The 16443-nt window shown below is 41.1% G+C and overlaps 1 protein-coding gene and 1 long non-coding RNA gene across 3 annotated transcripts in view; one reads left to right on the top strand and one right to left on the bottom strand.

Annotated features, from left to right (window-relative positions):
• The window catches only part of PCSK5 (proprotein convertase subtilisin/kexin type 5), a 452950-nt gene that overhangs the window by 367864 nt on the left and 68643 nt on the right, over positions 1 to 16443 (top strand). The window lies entirely within an intron of this gene.
• Positions 77 to 9187, bottom strand: LOC131813108 (uncharacterized). The gene is made up of 3 exons (XR_009346605.1): positions 9098 to 9187; positions 815 to 888; positions 77 to 198 (listed from the first exon to the last, which is right to left on the bottom strand). It is a non-coding gene; the product is annotated as an uncharacterized LOC131813108 (long non-coding RNA).

Raw genomic sequence — 16443 nt, 5'->3', positions numbered from 1 at the left:
GAGATTTGAAGGGGACACAACTTATCAAATTTCATTATTTTAAGATACAAATATGAATTTTAAAATATATGAATAATTTACCTTGGATTTTCCCAAGAGTCTTCTTGGAGAAGGGATATCATCCTTTAGAAAGAAAGAGCGCCATTTTCTTCCATTTTAATAACATAGATTCATCTTTGAACCTGAGCTAGACAATCTCTAGAAGAGTTACAGAAAAGTAAAATCAGTTGCTCTGAGACATTTCTTCTATATCATGTAAAGGTGAGTTGTTGGAGATGGTGGAATTTTTTTTCTGAGTTTTTTATTCTTTTTCAGATCTTTGGTGCAACTATAGATCAAGATTTTCAACACCCAATATAAAAGAACTCAAATTCCAGACTGACTCTGATCTTGTCTAGTTCCTGGGTGGAGATATTTATTATTTCGAGGGAAGATTACCAGATAGAGAAGAGAAAAGGAAACATGATCAAAAGTGGCTATTGTATTTTGAGGAAAATATTGAATTTGCTTTTCTAGGAAAAAACAGGGATGTTTTTATTATTACAGGGTTAGATTTCTCTTCTTCTTTGAGATATAACTGACATAGAAAATTATATTCATTTCAGGTATACAAAGGATTCAAAATTTATTTACATGTGCAGCGATCATCACAATAAGTCTAGTTAATAGTTGTCACCTTAGAGTTATAGACTTTTTTTCTCGTGATGAGAATTTTTACAATCTACCATCTTAACAACTCTCAAATATACAATGCACTCATCATGCTACACATTACATCGCAGGATTTGTTTATTTTATAAGTAGAAGTTTGTACCTTTAGACACCCTTCACCCTCTGCTTCTGGCAACCACCAATCTGTTCTCCCTTAGACTTCTCTTCTTGATAAGGCTGAAAGCAAAGAGAGCATTTTATATAACACCATCATGCTCCGAGATGATTGGATGCGAAATTCTATCTTTATAGCTAGTATCTTGAATGGAAATTTTAAGATAAATCAAAGTTTTCTAAATTATATTTCTTCATTAATTGAGAGAATAAGTAAAAGGAGTCATTTTTACTTAATATCTTAAGTTGTGGGGTTTTTTGTTGTTGTTTGTTTGCTTTCATTCAGGGGCTATAGTAATAGGTATGACACTTGACCTAAGATTTGGGGTCCATACTTATAACCCTCTGACTTAATAATTGATCTTAATCCAGTCACTAAGATCTGTTTGCTTCCTTACCTTGTCAATAAAATAGGCATCAGTGTGCCTTTATTTTGGCTTAGAAGTAGGTGATAAAAATCCCTTCATTTTCACCCATTTAAATGGCTTTAGTCCCTACTCTTGGAGGAAAATATACACAAATTTAAAATTTTTAAGTGCTTGTAATACAAGAAAAAGGCTATAAGGATCAAACTGTTCCAAAAACAGAAGAGGAAGGAAAGCTCCCAAATCCATTCTATGACACCAGCATTGCCCTAATATCCAAACCAGACAAGAAACTACAAAAAGCAAAAAAAGAAAGCTGTAGGTCATTATCCCTAATAAACGTAGCTACAGAAGTCCTCAATGAAGTTGTAGCAAACTGAACTCAACAATATTTTCCTTTATTTTATTTTATTTTATTTATTTGACAGGCAGAAATGACAAGTAGGCAGAGAGGCAGGCAGAGAAAGGGTAGGGAAGCAGGCTCCCTGCTGAGCAGAGAGTCAGATGTGGGTCTCCATCCCAGGACTCGAAATCATGACCTGAGCCCAAGGCAGAGGCTTAACCCACTGAGCCACCCAGGCGCCCCTGAACTCAACAATATTTTCAAAGGATCAAGTGGGATTTATTCTGAGAATACAAGAATAGTTCAATATTCATAAATCAATCAACTTGATAATCACATTAACAAAGCAAAGGATTAAAAAACATATGATCATCTCAAGAGATAAGAAAAAGTATGAGACAAAATTCAACATTCATTTGTGATAAAAACTCTCAACAGAATGGGTTTATAGGGAACATACTTCAACATAATAAAGGCCATATATGAAAAACCCACAGCTAATATCATACTCAATGGTGAAAACTGAAAGCTTTTCCTCTAAGATCAAGAACAAGAAAAGAATGTCTACTCTTAACACTTTTCTTCAACATAGTACTGGAAATCCTAGCCCCAACAATTAGGAAAGAAAAAGAAATAAAATGTATCCAAATCAGAAATGAAGATGAAAACCATCACTATTTGCAGAGGACACGATGCTAGATATATAGAAAACTCTAAAGATTCCACCAAAAAATATGATATAATAAATGAATTCAGTAAAGACACAGGATATAAAATTGATACACAGACACGGGTTGCATTTTTATACGGTAATAACAAAGTAGCAGAAAGAATTTAAGAAAACAATCCAATTTACGACTGCATCAAAAAATTAAATACCTATGAATAAATTTAACCCAATAGGTGAAAGACCTGTACTCTGCAAACTATAAGACAGTGATGAAATAAAGTGAAGATAATGTAAATAAATGGAAAGATATTCCATGCTCATGGACTGGAAAACTTAATATCGTTAAATGTCCATACCACACATAATACTCTATAGATTCAGTGAGATCACTTTCAAAATACCAACAGTATTTTTAGTAAAACTAAAACAAATAATCCTAAAATTTCAATGGAACCACCAAAGAACACAAATAGTCAAAGTAATCATGAGAGAAAACAAAGCCGCAGGTATAGTGCTCCATGATCTCAAGATATACCAGAAAGCTATAATAATCAAAACTGTATGGTACTGGCACAAAAAGAGACACAGAGAGCAACAGAACAGAATAGAGAGCCCAGGAAAAAACCAACGCCTAAATAGGCAATTAGTCTATGACAAAGGAGGCAAAAATACACAATAAGGAAGACTCTTCAACAAACTGTGCTAGGAGATCTAGAGCTCCATGCAAAAGAATCAGAGTGGCCCACTTTCGTACACTATACATAAAAATAAACTCCAAATGGATTAAAGACCTGAAACCATCAAGCTCCCAAAAGAAAATATAGGCAGTAGTCTTTTTGACACTAGCTTTAGCAAAATATTTATGGATATATCTCCTCAAGCAAGGGGTACAAAAGCAAAAATAAACCACCGGCACTACACCAAAATAAAAAGGTTTTGCAGAGCGAAGAAAGCCATCAACAAAATGAAAATGCAACCTGCTGAATGGGAGAAGGTATTTGCCAATCATACACATCCAATAAAGTGTTAAAATCCAAAATACATAAAGAACTTATACAACCCAACGCCCAAAAAACCCTCAAACAATCCAGCTGGAAAAAATGGCCAGAGGACATGAATAGACATTTTTCTTAAGAAGACAAACAGATGGCAAACAGACACATGAAAATATGTTCACCATCACTAATTATTAAAGAGAAGCAAATTAAAACTAGAAGGAGCTATTATCTTACACCTGTCAGAATGGCTACAATCGGAAAGACAAGAAGTAACAAATGTCGAAGAGGATGTGGAGAAAAAGGAAACCCTGTGCACTGTTGGTAGGACTGTAAATTGGTAGAGCCACTGTGGAAAACAGTACAAAGTTTCTTCTAAAAATTAAAAACAGAACTAGGATACAATCCAGTAATTCCACTATTATTTATCCAAAGAAGATGAAAATACTACATGTAAAGATATAAGCACCCTGATGTTTACTGCAGTATTATTTACTATAGCCAAAATAGGGAAGCCATCCAAGTCCATCAGTAGATGAACGGATAAAGAGGGTGTGATGTGTATGTACACACACACACACACACACACACACACACACACACAGGAATATTATACAGCCATAAAAAATGAGCCTTTGCCACTTGCGACAACACAGATGGACCTAGAGGATATGACACTAAGTGAAAAAAGTCAGAGACAAATACCATATGATTTTACTTATACATGGAATCTAAAAAACAAAACAAAACAAAAACAGACTCATAAATACAGAGAACAAATCAGTGGTTGGCAGAGAGGAGAGGGTTGTGGAGTAGGCAAAACAGGTGACTGGGATAAGAGGTATAAACTTCAAGTTCTACAATAAATAGGTCAGAGAGAGAGAATGTACAGTAGGGAGTATAGTCAATCATGGTGTAATAACACTGTAGAGGGACAGACGGTGACCACCTTTGTGTCATTGTGCGCATCATGTAATGTACAGAATTGTTAAATCACTGAGTTGTGCCCCTCAACTAATATAACACTATATATCAACTATACTTAAACAATAAATATTTTTTACAAGATAAAGCTCATAAAAATTCATTGCCAAATAGGGGAACAGACATTCATAGCAATAGAATCTAGAAGAGGAGGGAATGTCTGGGCCCTGAAGTGGTCGAGGAAGGCTTCCAAGAGGCTGGGAGTGGGAGTTTGCATGGAATTTAAACAGCTAAGAAGGCAGAGCTGCATTAGGGAGGTGATTTCAAACTGGAAAGCAGCGGAAAAACGTCTGGAGGGGAGAATTTTTGCCATGGACTTTAGGACAATGAATGTACCAATTTTGCAGAAGGAATACAATATAGCTGCCCACCAGCCCCAGCCACATTCCATGGTTTCAGTTTTTCGCAGTCAACTGGGGTCCAGAAGCACATGATCCCCCTTCTGACGTGTTGCCAGAAGGTCAGCAGTCACCTAACGCTACGTCACGATGCCTCTGTCATTCTCTTCACTTCACCTCACCACATCGTACTTGATCATCACAGAAAGGGGGAGTATTTAGTGTTAATCTCTTATGATGCCTCATTTATAAATTAAACTTTATCCTAGGTATGTACACCTAAGAACAAACATAGTACACCTAGTGTTTGGTTTTACCCATGGTTTCAGGCATCCACAGGAGTTTTGGAACATATACTCCACAGATAAGTTGGCGGGGGGGGGCGGGGTACTGTTAAGTAAATATAAGAGAATAAACAAAGAGAAGTTTACAGAAGTGGTAGAAAACCATATCTTGAATTCTGGATTAATGAGTTTAAAACTATTCTGTGGCTAAAGGGACCAATTAAAAGTTCTTTAAAAAGAGATAGAGAATGTTTTGCAGAAGTGTTTTAAGAAGATTAATGTGGTAACATGTTAACTGTGTTCAGGATAACTGAAAGGGAGAATGACAGCAGGCAGAGAAATCAGCAGTAGATTATTTCAGAAATCTGGGTAGTAAGTCACAGGAGCCTGACCTAGGGTAACAGCCAGGAAATGAAGGAGAAAGAAGTAGGTTTTAAAAATCATGTGCAACAAATTGCCCTTAAGCATAAAAAGAGATGCTTAACCTCATTCATTTTACAGAAAATGCAAAGTAAAACTACCATGACACACCATTTCTCACATGTCAGCTTGGCAAAAAGTCATAAGCTTACAATGCTTTATACAGGCAACGCTGTAGGAAAACAAACGCTCTGGTTTATTACTGGTAGGAAGAATATTACAACAACTGTGGCAGGAGATTTGGCAGTCTAGAACACAATTACTTATGCATTTATCCTTTCCCTACAGTATCTCTTCTGGGAATTTACCCTGAGGATACACATCCACAAATTCATAGCAGGATATTCACATGTAACTCTCTGTGGCATCATCTGTGGTAGTAAACTATTTGATACATCCTAAATGTTCAAGCATGGAGGGCCGGTTGCATAAAGTAAGGTACACATGCACTAGGGAGGGCTGTATGGCCATAGAAAGAGCAAAGAAGGTCTGTATGAACTGATTGTGATTTCACTAGGTACTGTTAAGTGGAAGGCGAGGTGCAAAAAACATACACAGTAAACTACCTTTTGAATAGACATGTGTGCTCATATGCATTTTTAACTACTTTTTGGATAAGAAATACAGAAATAATAAACCAGAAAGGGATGCCTGGGTGGCTCATTCGGTTGGGCGTCTGCCTTTGGCTCAGGTCATGATCCCAGAGTCCCGGGATCAAGTGACGCACTGGGCTCCTTGCTCAGCAGGGAGCCTGCTTCTCCCTCTGCCTGCCACCACCCCTGCTAGTTCTCTCTCTCTCTCTCTCTCTCTGACAAATAAATAATTTAAAACATTTTTTAATTTAAAAAGAAATAACAAACCAGAATACCAATGAAAATGTTACCTATACAGAAAGAGGTGAAGGAGATGGAAGGGAAGCTACTCTAGGTATATCTTTGTATAGAGTTTTCATTTGAATTATTGTAACTAGTTTACATATTCATAGGAAATGACAGAGTAATTAGTGTGAATGGTTCCCACTGGCCAATTTGGGATAATTGGATCATCAAAACATAAGGATGATGAAGAATCACAATTCGATTAATAAAATAATCTATGCAGCAAAATAATATTTAAAGAAGAGAGAAAGGAAGATTTAGGGAAAATAAAGGGGAAGGCTCTTTACAAGAGTTTCAGCTGGCTTGTATGCAAGGAAAGAAGTAGAAAATTATCATTTTACATCCCCTAGTGTATTGACTCAAAAGAGAGTCATCAGTGGATGCTAAAATCATTAGATGAAAAACGAAACAGGATGATTGTAGAGACTCCAAGTACTTCTACAGTTAATTACAATGGAGGGATTTGCTGGTTATCAACTTAAGTTATTATACTTGGTATGGTAAGTTCCACCCAACTTGATACCATGTATTTCCTGCTGTGATACATTAAGGGTACACAGCATTACCTAGTATCCTTGACAACATTACACAACATTACTTAGTATCCTAGTATCCTTGTCTAGACCAATGCTTCTCAACTGGAGGCGACAATGACCCCAGGGACATTTGTTAATGTTTTGAGACATTTTTGGTCGTCATGACTGGGGTGTTGTTACTGGCATCTAGTTACGAGCATCAAGGATGTTTTTAAACCTTCTATAATGCACAGGACTGGCCCCAACAACAAAGAATCATCTGGTCCAAAATGTCAATGCTGAGGTTGAGAAACCCTTACTTCGCTTGAAGATCACTAGCCTGAAGATAAATCCAGAATGTGGGATAGTGATAAGGCAACTGACCCACACTCTTAAAAAACAAAACAAAACAACAACAACAACAACAAAAACAACAACAGAATGAAAAAACAGAAAGGGAATTAATCCAGAGAATAAAGAGCCAAAACAACTAAGAAAATGTGTAAATATTTATCGGAGCCTGGATTTTTAAAGTTTTTTATTAAATGATTTTATTTATTTATTTGACAGAGAAAGAGATCACAAGTAGGCAGAGAGGCAGATGGGGGGGGTGGCACAAGGAAGCAGGCTCCCTGCTGAGCAGAGAGCCCAATGCAGGGCTCCATCTCAGGACCCTGAGATCATGACCTGAGCCGAAGGCACTGGCTCAACCCACTAAGCCACCCAAGTGCCCTGGATTTTTAAAGTTTAAAAAAATATATTTGGGGGACCATTAAGAATATCTGAATATAATTGAATAATACTGAATTAATATTTCCTCAGCTGTAGCCATTGTGTTGTATTACATAGGATCTGGTTCTTTGTGTAAGAGATGGATGAAAAGGTATTTAGGGATAAAATGTCATGATGTCTACAAATTATTTTCAAACGGTTTGGGGGGAAGATCTAGCTAAAGCACATAAAATTATTCACTGCACTATTTCAGCCATTCTGTAGCTTAAGAAAACCATTTTTTTTGTTTTGTTGTTTTTTTTTTTTTTTAAGTTGGAGGAATTAAAGTACTCCACGCTCTGTCAGCTGAGGGAATGTAGAAACTAAGACATCTAAGTAGCAATGAGCACACCACGGGTCCAGATTTTGATTTCCTAATACAAATCTCCAAAAAAGGACATTGGGTCTGGGTCTGGGCAGGAAATATACAAGATGAACCCGCAGCATCTTGTAGTGATAGAAAATGAGGAAGTCTTCCAAGAAAGAAGGACTCCACAGTGCTGGGGGGTATCTCAAAGGGACGTAGGGAAGACCTGAAAGAGTTCCCAAGAGCCAAAGTGGGAGCAATTTGAGCAATGATCAGAGTAGTATTAGCTTATAAACCAAAGTATAAAATAAAAATTCATGAATTTTTATCAATATAAATAAATAAATTGTTGAATAAATAAATAAATGGAGAAGAAGGGATGAATCTTCAGGGCAAAAGAATTCCAAGTAACTTATTTGGCACTCCTCCCCCCAGGAAGTGGGGCATAACTCTCCATCCCCTAAGTGTAGATGTCACACAGTGACTTCCTTCCAAGAATGTAGCAGGGAAGGGAGGAGGGGAGAACTTTATAGTGGAAAAACCTGGCAAGCATTACCTCATCCTTGTGATCAGGTCAACAACAATAGTGTTAGATTAATAGCACACACCCAGGGCGCCTGGGTGGTTCAGTCGGTAAAGCATCCAACTCTTGCCTTCCGCTCAGGTCATGATCTCAGGGGCAGGGGATCGAGTCCTACATCAGGCTCCATGCTGAGTGCCAAGTCTGCTTGCCTTCTCCCTCTGCTCCTCCCTCTGCTTGCACACTCTCTTGCCCTGTGTCAAATAAATAAATAGATAAAATCTTTAGAAAAAAAATTAGCATATACCTTTGATATGATGCCATGAGAATGGCACTTCACCTCTGTGGTCTTCTACCCCAAAACCCACACCCCCAGGTTGATCATGGAAAGAACATGACAAAGCCAAATAGAGAGGTCTTTTGTCAAATACCCAGATGGGTACTTCTTAAATCTGTAAAGGTCATCAAAAAGGTCAAGTCTGAGAAACTGTCACAGTCAAGAAAAGCCCAAGGAGATAAGACAGCTGTATGCAATGTGGTGTCCTGGAGGGCATCCTGGGATAGACAAAGACCCAAAGTAAAAACTAAGGAAATCTGAGGACATTATGGACTTCAGTTCATAATAACCATGCCATCATCATAAAGGGTAGGAGACAACTATTTGGCATGTTGTCCTATGTCTTGATTATCAGGGGTGATTATATGACTACACATTTGTCAAAATTCATACAAAGGGCAAATGTTACATTACAAAAATATTTCAATAAATCTGACATAAAAAGCACAAGGTTAGAGTAAACCTATTAATCCCCTTCTTTCCTGTCCCCCCATGGCCTAACTATAACAGTAAGCTAATTGCTATAGCATTTATGGTATGCTTACCTAATGCTCCAGGTGCTATCCTAAATTCCTTAAGCATATTTCTTCTTTTAACTCTAAAGAGTAGATGTCATCATTGTTCACACTTTACAGATGAACAAATTTAGCTTTGAACAGTCAAGCAACTTGTGTAAGGTCATGGGGCTGGTAACTGATAAACCAGGAATTGATTCTGCAAAGCCCGAGACCCAAACCCATGTGTTTCACAACTCTTCTACCCATACAACCAAATGCTCTTCTCTTCTAATTCTAGAGAAAAGCGTATTAGTATTGGGCTCTATGGAATCATAAAAAGATAAAAGGAAACCTTACTCCCTGCCCCCTCCCTCAGTTCTACACACAACAACCATGGTACTTCACTGGGCTACAGCTTTACGCCCAATGACATGAGTGAATGTCCCAGTCAAACACTGAAACTGTTGATTATAGCTGTGGAAATTGAATTGGGGTCATTGTTCACCTGAAACTGTCAGCTTTGAGGACCTACATCTGGAATGTTCTGACACTGGGCAGAGCAGACAGGGGAATCCATAACTGAAAGTAGGCAGGCATGCTCTCAGTTAGCTCCAGATTCTTCTGCTGCCCTTAACCTCCACAGTTTTATTCACCTCCACAGAAACTCCTTCGCTCTTTGACAAAACTAGATTCCGCGAGGATACAACCCTCTCTCCTCCACATGAATATGAAGTGTGCGCTCTCCACCCTGTCCCAGATTAAATTCAAACCTCAGGTCCAGGAATTAGAGAACCAATCTCATTTACCCTTGCTACTTTATCTTTCAATGAAGGAGTGAGACCTCACTCATAGAAGAAACAAATGTCTGAGACAAGAAGTTCAAGTTCTAGTTTTCCAATGAGGCACACATATGGGGTTTTTCAGATCAGATACCGTTATCACGGATCTCTAGTTCACTTGTACCCATATCTCCCCTTGGACCTCTTCCAAAAATGTTCAGGGAGAAAAATACAGTATCAAACAGTTTGGGTACCTTCCAAACCAAAGGCACCACCCACTGTCCGGCCAACCTTAGTGCATGACCCAGGTGGCTTCCTAGATCAGCTCCATGGCTAGTCCAGGATGGCTCTGGTCTTTAAAAGGCCAAACACAGTCCAGCTTCAGAAGAAGGACTGGAGTCTAAAAGCACTGTCACCAGTTTGCTGACGAAAAGAGAAATGAGCCAACTCCATTAGACAGTCCTGCCTTTAAAAAAAAAAAAAAGCGTAAACTGCTTGTTTTTATTTTTCATGAGAGCCTCCCTCTCCCCACATTTTCTAAATTAGACCCTCCTTTCAGGGATGAGGGTTTTGAAAAAAACAAAACCTTAGAGGCCCAGGTTGAGTGCCTGACTGCTGATTTCAGCTCAGGTCGTGAGCTCAGGGTCGTGAGATCGAGCCCCCCGTCGGGCCCCACGCTCAGCATGCAGTCTGTTTATCCTTCTCCCTCCCCGTCTGCTTCTTCCCCTCCCCTCCATCAAACGAATCAATAAAATCTTAAAAAAGAGAGAACCCAGTGTTGGAGGAATTTGCAGCAGTTCCTAGGTGCCCTCATCTCTTACTCATCCCAACTTTCCGCATTAATTCAATTAGCAAATATTCATCGCACGGTTTTGTGTACGCTGCTGTCCTATCACTTGCTCCGTTTATCCCACAAAAAATAGGGCCGTCCACCCTAGTGTTTAGCAAGCTCCATCACCATTTAGCGCAGCGCTAAACCCTTAATGTTAGCTGATGTGTTCTCACATCTATGATCCCATGATCTCTACAGATGCAGAAACTGAGGAGTGGGGAGGTGTTGAAACTTGACCCATTTTATGCCTGTAGGAAGTCAGAGCAGTTAGACAGCCCCAAGCAACCTGTGCATAACTTTGTTTTACTCTGTTGGCTTAGAAACTCTTTGTCGCAAGCCTAAGCTAGGATAGGCAGGGTTGTGCCCTGATCACAGAGGACCCCCAAATCTCAAGAACTTAAAGCAACAACGGTGTTTTTCACTCGTGCCGCCTCCCCATTGTGGGTCGGCTAGGAGCTCCGCTCCTCACGGTCGTGAACCCAGGACTTGGGTTGGTGGAGTACTCACTACCTTGTCATGGCAAAAGAAAGTATACCAGCTCTTAATGCTGTCCCCAAGATGTGGCACTTGTAACGTCTGTTCACATATATTTTGGCCAAAGCATGCCTGAGCTCACGGGATGGGGAATCCCCATCTTGCCATGTGCCGGCCAAAAAGACAAACACTAACACAGCGAACGCCCTGGTGAGGACGGGGACCGTGGCTCGTGTGTGCTGAGGTCTCACATCATATGTTTGTGCATGAAATTGTCCCAAACATGTGCCTGCTGTGTTTTCCTGATTTCTCTCTTCTGCCCCTCCGGCCTTGTCTATTATCTTCCCTTGGCAGGGTCTGTCTTTCTCCTTCTATCAAAGGAATTCTTTTGAAGGAGTTGCTATTTCTTTTTTAGCTGATGGAGTCTCTTAAAAGTATTCTGCTCTCACTTCTCTGATCCCTTGGCAACTGAAGAGTCAAAAAAAGGTCCAGTGATGAGTGACATGTGGTCAGTGGGTGGTGAACTGTCTGCTGAAAGGACCTTGACCTTTCTTTACCCCACTCTTTCAAATCCCCTGTGTGAGAATAACAATGGGCTAGTACCCTTGCCTTTATCTGCTGCCCAAGGAATGTGTCCATATGAGCCCAGTCTTGGGGATTTGGACAACTTTCTTTCATTTTTAAAAATCTGGTTCAAGAAATATTTGCTGAGCATCTACATCAGGCTAAGATGGGGATATGAAAAAGCGTAAAGCATGTTCTCTGCTCTCAAAGGGCTCGCACGTAGATGGGGAAGGCCAGTGGCTCTCAGCCCTAAATGAACATTCGAATTGCCCGGGGAGCTGTAAAATGCAATGTTGGGACTGGCTCCCGATGTTTCTGATTTCATCAGTCTGGGGTAAGTCGCAGGCAACAGTGTTTTTTGAAAACTCCCAAGCGATTCCAATAGGCAATCAGAGTTGATTAAGATGGGGATATACACCCGCTGATGAAGATGGGCATAGAAACATATCATTTCAACATGCTTAGAATACTTTGCTGAGAATGGAAGCCGGAGCAGAGGCAGATACACTGTAATAATTATAACTTATTGTCAATCTCATGCCAGGTGCTCAGCTAGGTGGGCACTTTGCAAGCACGATATTTATTTAATCCTCTGCATAATCCTCTCTGTTTGAAATCCTTCGATCCCTTTTAGAGAAGAGAGCACCAAGACCCAGGAAGTTGATGTCACTTGCCCAAGGTCACAGATCTAGCCAGTTTTAGAGCCAAAAACAAACTTGGGACTATATAGCTCCAAACTCACAGACACCCAAATATTTGCTCTTTTTCCAAAGTAGACTGCACTCAGACACCGTGTTCCGAAAGAACCTAATGACAGCCACGGAAAGGTCCACAACCTGCCATATTTGTTTCGTTCCCGGTTATACTCCTTTGTTCCTCAGCTGCACCCCCGGAAGTCTCCCCCTGCTCCCTGCCCTATGTTCAAGTTCACATTCTTCTACTTATGGGGAACAAGAAAATAGTGGCGAGGTATTCTAAGTTCAATTCTAGAGCCATGAGCTCATCATCTTGGCTCTTGGTGTTATTATGCTGTTTTCCCCCAGAGCCGGGTATAATCAAAATTCCTCCTACTTGTTGTGTAACTGACCTGCAAAGTCGAGCTGCAAGCCAAGGCTGTCTGGATCACGTATGCTTGCACAAAGAGAATGGAGCCAAGCACTTCCAAAACAAACCTAGCGGAAAAAAAGCACAGAGTGTGGCCGAGCACAATATATGGGGCGGAGGGTTTCGGAAGACAATCTACCATTCCTGAGAGCTATGTGGGGTTCGTGGCATTAGACTTCCAGTGACTGGGGGTCTGGGCACTTGGGATGATGGAATGGATTTCACCCTTCCAGAAGTATCTAGAAACCAATGAGAGTGTCTCTTTTGCATGTTTAAGCGTAACAAGTTGGAAAGTGTTGTCAAATTACTTTCTTTTGGTGAAATACGTTTGATTTTTCTAAAATCCTTTAGCAGTCAGGATCTCAGCCTACGTCTCTATCAAGTTCAAAACAAAAGGAAAAGAGACCTGTAGAATGACTAGAACTTTGGAAGGTTGGGTCTCACTTGATTTTATAAAAATGTGGAAAATGGAATCTGAAATCTTAGGATCTTTTTAGCTCCATCCTTCCCCTACCACAAAATCTTTGGGCAAGCCGTATACTCTGTGGTTTCTTAATCCCATTCTGTTTTACGAAAGAAACCATCTGTAAGTTGCCCACCTTCTACCTTCTCATAAGGCCATAGAGATTATAATGAAAACTAAAAGGGTATCATGACCCAAGTTCTTCAAAAGAGAGAAACCAAGAGATAGCAAAGTAAATTTTATTTGCTTTCTCTCCATTTCTGCCCACTGTCTTTCCTATCATATCTGCCACCCTGTAGGGGCCACACCTCTAACCTGTGTGTCGCTGGGTCATAAGCACTTAGAGTAGTGCCTGTCACTGGGCGGGCACCCCGCAATAACGTGGCTTCGGTGCCTGTTGTGAGGGCTCCTCGCTTCACCCCATGTCCCATCTCCCTATGCCACTGCCCCTTAGCCATTTCAAGTCCTTTACCAGATGGTAGCAAGAGCTTCAAGCTCCACTGGTTAAGGAGAAAAAAATCAATTTAAGCCACAAAGCAGACACCAGAATAGCGAGAAGCCGAGTGTGGGTGAGGCAGGAGCATCTGCATATTGGTACCCAGCTGCTCAAAAGGCAAGTCTCCAACCAAGAGTGAGGCCAACAGTGAATGTCAGTGAATTGCCTCCGCACCTCTAGAGTCTGAGATTCCAGCCTTCCAAAAGTCAACGGGAGTGTAATTTGGTACAAGTCCAGACTCATCCTTTCCATGAAGTCTCCCTGCAAGTCCCACCAGACAAACCTTGGCTGCAGCCCTACCGACAGCCTGCAGCTCGGCTTCCAGCACCGTGGGCCAACCCAGGGCGTGAGCAGCAGAATGGGGACCAAACAGCACAGCATGCCGGAGAAGGCAGCAGGCTCAGGGATGGGGTCTGGGCAGGGCCATGCTTCATTTACCAGCCCTTGGCTAAGTACCCAAAGGCAGAGTATGGGAAGGCAGGGGGTATCCAGGCTGACATCTCCAAATACTAGTCATGTTCCCACTGGTGATGTTGCTGGGTCAGTCGATAGAGCCTTTTTACCTCCTAGCTGTGCCCATAGCCCTCTGTAGAAGCCAGGGTATTTTTTTTTTTCCAATTTTTTCCCCCATAAAAACAACATTCTATCTATCTGTAAACAACCTACCACTAGGTGAGACACGTGAATGTTGTTTTGTATGAACCAGGCAGGCAATGCGGAGAGATGCCTGCCCCGGGCCATCAGGAACTGGGAGGTCCATGAGGGCCCTTGGGGAGCAGCATTTCCACTTGAGGAGCCCACCACCTGCAAGGAAATAGATCACCAGAAAATCCAAGGGCAAGTGTTGCCTCCAGAGGGGTAACGTGTATTCTAGAGATCCAGAGGGTGGAATATTAGAGTAGAAAACTTTCTCAATCTCTCCAATGTCTAATTTAAACCAGAAAAGAGCTGACAGCTTGATTTACCATCATGATAGAACTTCATGCCCTAAAATAATTGCTAGAAACCTGGGTGTTCCACTAGAAAAATGAATCAAGCTAAACTGTGATCTCCATATTACTGTGTCCTCTACAATTCAGTGTTGACATTGAGCCTTTGGGTGAGGTTGGAAGGTGAGCCCTGAAAGAAAGAGGAGGTTGTCTGGAAGGAATGGTCACTGGAAAGCCCAGGACAATTGTGCTAGCTGTCCAAGCCAATTGTAAAATTGCAGATTTATTATGTTTAGCAGAATGCAGCCTGTACATTTGAAATATTATCCCAATGACCTGGCTTCCACTTAGAAATCTTCTATGAAAAGAAACAAGTGAATTAGGGAGGCCTCTTGCCTTTAGCCCTGAGGGTCTGTGGGAGGTGAGTCAAGAACCATTTATAGTAGTGATAAAATACTATATTTGAGGCTGTAAAAATTTGGCATACAAGGTCTCAGTTCAGAAGTAAATTCGTTTTATGTGCTCAGCAAAGGAGCAACTGAAAAGTTTTACAAATGGGAAGTTCGACCTACTGAGATTTCAAAATAAAATCTGCCGATTATTCTTCGGGACAAGTATAGTGAGTACCGCCCTTGAATGTTAAAATGCAAATCAGACCCATGACGTCAGTAAGAGCATAACTTTACCATGGTACACGTGGCCAATGGCAGTTACCCAAAGCCATTTTCCAACTGTCCCATTACGTGCCCAAATGGGCATCAGTGGGATGGGTCATTTGGGAATTTAGCAAGTAACCAGGAAAAAGCTTTAGAACCCCATCCAATGAGCAAATACAAAATCTGATGGGTCATCATGCTTTTGCTTTTCCAAGAAGCCCGTGATCCTATACTTGGGACTTCTATGGCTCCAGCTAGAACTGGTAGATAATGCTTGACAATCAACAGATGTGTGCTTTACTCAAAGGAGCCTTACAGATTTCATCTCCTCCACATCTCTGACCTCGTCACTACTGACCTCTCCCCGTCACTCTCCAGACACACAGGAGGGTCCTGATCTGGATTGCTTCTTGCTGATTCCTGCTCCCAGACCCTTCACGAGCTGTTTCTCTTGACCTAAATTGCTCTTCTCAAGATATTAATGGGGCTGGTTCCTTCCCATTGTCCTGTCACAGTTCAAATATCACCTTTAAGAGGTTTCCCTTCAGTGCCCAGTCTAAAGACAACAGCATCTCTCTCTCCTTCCGTTCCTCCTCCTCCCCTGACCTCCCAGCACCCCCATCCTTGCCCCCCAATATGTCAGTCACCTTATTTTAATTCTGGCACATCATGCACAATTAGCTGATATTTTAATTTTTTGTTGTTGTTGTTTACTTGTAAAACTTGCTCTATTTCTTTCTTCACTAAAATGTAACTCCTGGGCAGACAGAAACTGTTATATTTCTGTATAACTCCTCTAATCCTGCCTGCCCCATGTAGACACTCACTACATGACCTGTGACCCCATATATCAGCAGACTCCTCCCAGGTACACTGTGGCCCACAGTTTCAAAGAGCTTGTGAAGGGCAGAAGAGCCCAGTCCCTAGTCCCAGAGCTCACTTTAGGCAAGTCATTCCCACTGCTCTCTGGACCTCACATACTCGTCTAGAGGCAGAGGGACCGGACAGGATGTGGGGTCTGGCACCTCCATGATGTGAAGCCCTCTCTCCCCTCTCACCCACTACCCCAAATTTAGCCAGAGAGACTTGGCTGTCGT

The sequence above is a fragment of the Mustela lutreola genome, chromosome 12 (genome assembly GCF_030435805.1).
Source record: "Mustela lutreola isolate mMusLut2 chromosome 12, mMusLut2.pri, whole genome shotgun sequence".
Lineage (NCBI taxonomy): Eukaryota > Metazoa > Chordata > Mammalia > Carnivora > Mustelidae > Mustela > Mustela lutreola.
The sequence above is the reverse complement of the archived record's forward strand: the minus strand, read 5'-3'. Positions and strand labels throughout refer to the sequence as shown.